Below are 7,287 nucleotides of genomic sequence, written 5' to 3' on the forward strand. Positions count from 1 at the left end.
GCTACTGCTAAGCGGGGCCCGCCATGTGGCCAGTTTCAAAATTAGCAGCAACAACCAGAGAAAAAAGTGCACTACTACTACTACATTAGCAGTAGCGCGGGCCGCGTCAGTGCGCTGCTGCTAAACCTAGGTTGGTGGGTACTGTCGGTCGATTTTACAAGCAGCGTGGTTCCACTAGGCCGCGCTACTGCTAACGCAGTAGTAGTAGCGCCCGTTTTGAATCCGCGCTACTGAAAATTAGCAGTAGCGCCCCTTTTTGTACCGCGCTGCTGCTAAGATTCTGTCTATAATGTTTTCCCTAGTAGTGATCAAGTGATTCCAAAAGCCCATCAGCATGGAGTTTCTTCATGCGCTTTACACCAATATGACCTAAACGGCAGTGCCACAAATAAGTTGCACTATCATTATTAAACTTATATCTTTTGGCTTCAATACTATGAATATGTGTATCACCACTATCGAGATTCAATAAAAATAGACCACTGATCAAGGGTGCATGACCATAAAAGATATTACTCATATAAATAGAACAACCATTATTCTCTGATTTAAATGAATAACCATCTCGCAGCAAACAAGATCCAGATATAATGTTCATGCTTAACGCTGGCACCAAATAACAATTATTCAGGTCTAAAACTAATCCCGAAGGTAGATGTAGAGGCAGCGTGCCGACGACGATCACACCGACTTTGGAACCATTTCCCACGAGCATCATCACCTCGTCCTTAGCCAATCTTCGCTTAATCCGTAGCCCCTGTTTCGAGTTGCAAATATGAGCAACAAAACTAGTATCAAATAACCAGGCGCTACTACGAGGATTAGTAAGGTACACATCAATAACATGTATATCAAATATGACTTTCACTTTGCCATCCTTCTTATCCGCCAAATACTTGGGGCAGTTCCGCTTCCAATGACCAGTCCCTTTGCAGTAGAAGCACTCAGTCTCAGGCTTAGGTCCAGACTTTGGCTTCTTCACTTGAGCAGCAACTGGCTAGCCATTCTTCTTGAAGTTCCCCTTCTTCCCTTTGCCCTTCTTCTTGAAACTAGTGGTCTTGTTAACCATCAACACTTGATGCTCCTTCTTGATTTCTACCTCCGCAGCCTTTAGCATCGCGAAGAGCTCGGGAATTGTCTTATCCATCCCTTGCATATTATAGTTCATCATAAAGCTTTTGTAGCTTGGTGGCAGTGATTGAAGAACTCTACCACTGACACTATCAACCGGAAGATTAAATCCCAGTTGAGTCAAGTGATTGTGGTACCCAGACATTCTGAGTATATGTTCACTAACATAACTATTCTCCTCCATTTTGGAGTTGTAGAACTTATTGGAGACTTTATATCTCTCAATCCGGCATTTGCTTGAAATATTAACTTCAACTCCTGGAACATCTCATATGCTCCATGACGTTCAAAACGTCGTTGAAGTCCCGGTTCTAAGCCGTAAAGCATGGCACACTGAACTATCGAGTAGCCATTAACTTTGCTGTGCCAGGCGTTCACAACGTCTGGTGTTGCTCCTGCAGCGGTTCTTGCACCTAGCGGTGCTTCGAGGACACAATTCTTCTATGTAGCAATGAGGATAATCCTCAAGTTACGGACCCAGTCCATGTAGTTTCTACCATCATCTTTCAACTTATCTTTCTCTAGGAATGCATTAAAATTCAACGGAACAGTAGCACGAGCCATTTATCTACAACAACATAGACATGCAAAATACTATCAGGTACTAAGTTCATGATAAATTAAAGTTCAATTAATCATATTACTTAAGAACTCCCACTTAGATAGACATCCCTCTAATCATCTAAGTGATCACGTGATCCATATCAACTAAACCATGTCCGTTCATCACATGAGATGGAGTAGTTTTCAATGGTGAACATCACTATGTTGATCATATCTACTATATGATTCATGCTTGACCTTTCGGTCTTAGTGTTCCGAGGCCATATATGCATATGCAAGGCTCGTCAAGTTTAACCCGAGTATTCTGTGTGTGCAAAACTGGCTTGCACCTGTTGTATGTGAACGTAGAGCTTATATCACCCGATCATCACGTGGTGTCTCGGCACGACGAACTGTCTCAACGGTGCATACTCAGGGAGAACACTTGTACCTTGAAATTTAATGAGAGATCATCTTATAATGCTACCGAAGTACTAAGCAAAATAAGATGCATAAAAAAGATAAACATCACATGCAATCAAATAAGTGATATGATATGTCCATCATCATCTTGTGCCTTTGATCTCCATCTCAAAAGCGCCGTCATGATCACCATCGTCACCGGCTTGACACCTTGATCTCCATCGAAGCATCGTTGTCATCTCGCCAACTATTGCTTCTACGACTATCGCTACCGCTTAGTGACAAAGTAAAGCAATTACATGGCGATTGCATTTCATACAATAAAGCGACAACCATATGGCTCCCGCCAGTTGCCAATAACTGTTACAAAACATGATCATCTCATACAACAAATTATATTCCATCACGTCTTGACCATATCACATCACAGCAAGCCCTGCAAAAACAAGTTAGACGTCCTCTACTTTGTTGTTGCAAGTTTTACGTGGCTGCTACGGGCTTCTAGCAACAACCGTTCTTACCTACGCATCAAAACCACAACGATTTTTCGTCAAGTGTGCTATTTTAAACTTCAACAAGGACCGGGTGTAGTCACATTCGATTCAACTAAAGTGGGAGAAACAGACACCCACTAGCCACCTGTGTGCAAAGCACGGCGGTAGAACCAGTCTCATGAACGTGGTCATGTAATGTCGGTCTGGCCCGCTTCATCCAACAATACCGTCGAATCAAAGTATGACATGCTGGTAAGAAGTATGACTATTATCACCCACAAACCTTTGTTTTCTACTCGTGCATATAACATCTACGCATAGGCCTGGCCTGGATGCCACTGTTGGGGAACATAGTATTTCAAAATTTTCCAACGATCACACAAGATCTATCTAGGAGACGCATAGCAACGAGAGGGTAGAGTGTGTCCACGTACCCTCGTAGACTGAAAGCGGAAGCATTTAGTAACGCGGTTGATGTAGTTGAACGTCTTTGTGATCCAACCGATCCAAGTACCGAACGCATGGCACCTCCGCGATCTGCACACGTTCAGCTCGGTGACGTCCCTCGAGCTCTAGATCCAGCTGAGGCCGAGGGAGAGTTCTGTCAGCACGAAGGTGTGGTGACGGTGATGATGAATTTACCGGCGCAGGGCTTCGCCTAAGCACTACGACGATATGTCCGAGGTGTGAAACTGTGGAGGGGGCACCACACACGGCTAAAAGATCAACTTGTGTGTCCTACGGTGCCCCCTCCCCGCGTATATAAAGGAGGGACGGAGGAGGAGGCATGCCAGTGGTGGCGCGCCCAAGGGGGGGAGTCCTACTCCAAGTAGGATTCGCCCCCCCTTTCCTACTCCCACAAGGAGTGGGGGGAAGGAGGAAGAGAAAAGAAGGAAAGGGGGCCGACCCCCCTAGCCCTAGTCCAATTCGGTTTGGGCTAGGGGGGCGCGTGCCACTACTTGGCTTGCCTCCTCTCTTCCACCACTAGGCCCATGAGGCCCAATAACTTCCCCGGGAAGGGGGGGGGGGTTCTGGTAACCCCCGGTACTCCGAAACTTATCCAAAACGATCCGAACCATTCCGGTGTCTGAATGTAACCTTCCAATATATGAATCTTTATGTATAGACCATTCCGAGACTCCTCGTCACGTCCGTGATCACATCCGGGACTCCAAAAAACCTTCGATCATCAAATCACATAAACTCATAATACAAATCATCATCGAACATTAAGCGTGCGCACCCTACGGGTTCGAGAACTATGTAGACATGACCGAGACACAACTCTAGTCAATAACTAATAGCGGAACCTGGATGCTCATATTGGCTCCAACATATTCTACGAAGATCTTTATCGGTCAAACCGCACAACAACATATGTTGTTCCCTTTGTCCTCGGTATGTTACTTGCCCTAGATTTGATCGTCGGTATCATCATACCTAGTTCAATCTCGTTACCAGAAAGTCTCTTTACTCGTTCCATAATGCATCACCCCGTAACTAACTCATAGTCACATTGCTTGCAAGGCTTATAGTGATGTGCATTATTGAGAGGGCCCAGAGATACCTCTCCGACAATCGGAGTGACAAATCCTAATCTCGATCTATGCCAACTCAACAAACACCATCGGAGACACCTGTAGAGCATATTTATAATCACCCAGTTATGTTGTAACGTTTGATAGCACACTAAGTGTTCCTCCGATATTCGGGAGTTGCATAATCTCATAGTCATAGGAACATGTATAAGTCATGAAGAAAGCAATAGCAATAAACTAAACGATCATAGTGCTAAGCTAACGGATGGGTCGTGTCCATCACATCATTCTCTAATGACGTGATACCGTTCATCAAATGACAACACATGTCTATGGTTAGGAAACTTAATCATCTTTGATTAACGAGCTAGTCTAGTAGAGGCATACTAGGGGCACTCTGTTTGTCTATGTATTCACACATGCACTAAGTTTCCGGTTAATACAATTCTAGCATGAATAATAAACATTTATCATGATATAAGGAAATATAAATAACAACTTTATTATTGCCTCTAGGGAATATTTACTTCAAATTGTTCGATTTTGAAGTTAAGCAAGCAAATCTAGACTCCTCGAAGCATTGAGGGATGAAAAGTATACTTTTATCTTTTACTTAAAGTCTCTTGTTATAGACATGTATGACATTATATGTCTTGTTTGAGCTCAACTTCATGCAATGATTTGTTTTATAATCACCCTGCCAAAATATTAGTATAGCTGAAATTGTGCATGCATAGGGTTTGGTTTAGCTAATGTTGAAAAATGAACTGTTGTAGGCAAGTTGGTAGAATTTGGTCTGACCAATAAGAATTTTGTAGTAATTTTGGATAATACTTCAGCAAATACAACTGCAATGAATACTTCTCTATTTTCTGCATATGTTGCATCATTTATACGATATCAACATTGTGCTTTCCATATACTAATTAATATTATTGCAAAATATTCTTTGAAGAAATGCAAACCACACATTAAAATTTTGCGCACTGCTATTTCTTATCTTGGTAACTCTAATCAGGGAATTGCTAGCGCTGCCAGAGATATTGCATTGCTATAGAAGCAACTCCACATAAGTATAATTGCTACCAGAGATATTGCATTGCTATAGACATGCCTGTTTGATTGAACTCTACATATATAATGCTTAAGTCAGTCATCCGACAAAAAGTTGCATTCTTAAGATTTATTATCCCACATCACCATTAATGGTGCACACTATTGTAGTCATTGCATCTCACCTGAAAGCATAAGAGAACATAGATTATTACTTCAAGTTGTTGCCCCCCTCATCGTTAAAGAGTTACATGTCCACCCTCGACACACAACTTTGTCGGCGTTCTGGGAACGGGGGTCCCCAGACTTACCTGCCTGTGGCCCACAGCGTGGCTCTGCGAGCGGGCCCGTACGACCCATCTTCACCAACAAGCTTTCAAGACCCTTGCGAGGGGCCAAGCCTCACGAGGCGGACGACACAAGACCTCCTCGGAAGCGGCCTCACCAGGCTGGTTCGCGAGGGGCAGAGAGATCAAGGCAAGACAAACCTCGCGAGGTTCCAATGACGTGCGCCATGACGAACGAGATCAGGCGGGTACCAGGCGGGCGCCAGCGTGCAAAGTGTCCTTGTTTCCTCTTTGGTGCTAAGGGGGCAAGCGCAGGCGAGGAGTACCGAGGCATCAAGCAAAGGTTTTTCTATCGGTGCAACGAGACCAAGACCAACAAAATGGCAGGACGGAGGTCACCATGGAGCCCAAGACGGCGTCACCACCAGAGCCTTTGGCAGGCGAAGACTACTTTTGTCAGGATAAGCTGTACTAGCTGTCCCCTTTCAAATTGGCCGTCGTGGGATCCCTTCCCGCTCAATATTTGGAAAGAGGACCAGGGCCTTTATAAATAGGACTAGTCACCACAGTAGGAGCAGATCGGATCCTCACACCCACACAAGTCCACCAAGCACAAGAACACCTCTCCTCAGGAGGCTGTTCTTCCCCTTGTACTGTTCATCCTCAACCCAAGAGGCAATCCACCACCACACACTGGAGTAGGGTATTACACCACAATGGTGGCCCGAACCAGTATAAATCTTGTGTCCCTTGTGTTGCGAGTTCGTCGAGCTAGCCTAGAGATCGCGAAGCGTGTGAGGGCGTAATCTGCGAGGGGGAGATCTTCGCGCACACCCGATAGTTCGAACCTTAAGGGTTTTGTCGGAACTCGAGATCCCACAAACTTACACCGGCCAAACCTAGTCGCATGCCCACCCCTGGCAAGGGTTTAAAATATTTATTCATTTCTATTTTTTAGGGGAGGGGCCTTGAACCCCCCCGGTTTTGAGCGACAACACTAACCCATTTTTTGCCACTACCAACACCATTTCACCGGTTTGGTACTTTTATTGCAAAAACAATATCACCAGTACCCTTTTCAACAGTTAGCACATTTTTCTCCCTTCATTATTTCTAACTTCCTTTTTCTACTTTTTCAAAATTCCTTACCCCCTCCCCCCCTCATTTTCTGAACAGTAGACGTGCTTTACAAAGCAAGAAACAAAACATGCATGCTCACTACAAACAGAAGTTCAGACTTTTGCCCCCTATATATTTTTCTTGTGTTCTTTTGTGTCGGCCCAGCCCAAATGGTCAACAGACGAAAAAAGTCTTACCACTCTGCGGCTCAGCGACGTGTCAAGTGTCAACAATTCATTATCTGAGGTGGGGCCTCAGGCGGGAGACCGTGAGCACAGGAGCTAGGGACGAAAAGTCTCACCACTCTGCAGCTCAGCGACCAATCTCTCTTTGACCTTGGTCCTCCTCCTGCACCGCAGTTTAGGGCATGTATAATGGTGCTATCTTAGGAGTGTCATATAGGATAAATGATGAGGTGGAGAAGAGAGAAATTATAAGAAAAGGCTTGTCTTCTCTTAGAGAAGACAATAGATGATATCTCTTAGTACAATATGTCTCATCAAGTTTTTAGGAATTGCTAGTTGTTGAAGATAAGTCTAAGAGACGATCTATTATAAACATATGTTTTTGTCATCTCTAAATTACATGCAAGAGTTAAGATAAGACCATCTTATAAATCATTGTACATGCCCTTAGATTTGAAATTTTGGAGTGGCAACCTTGTTCCTGTTTCATTTGGACGCATGTTCCCGAAGCGGA

This window comes from Triticum urartu, chromosome 7 (assembly GCF_003073215.2).
Source record: "Triticum urartu cultivar G1812 chromosome 7, Tu2.1, whole genome shotgun sequence".
NCBI lineage: Eukaryota > Viridiplantae > Streptophyta > Magnoliopsida > Poales > Poaceae > Triticum > Triticum urartu.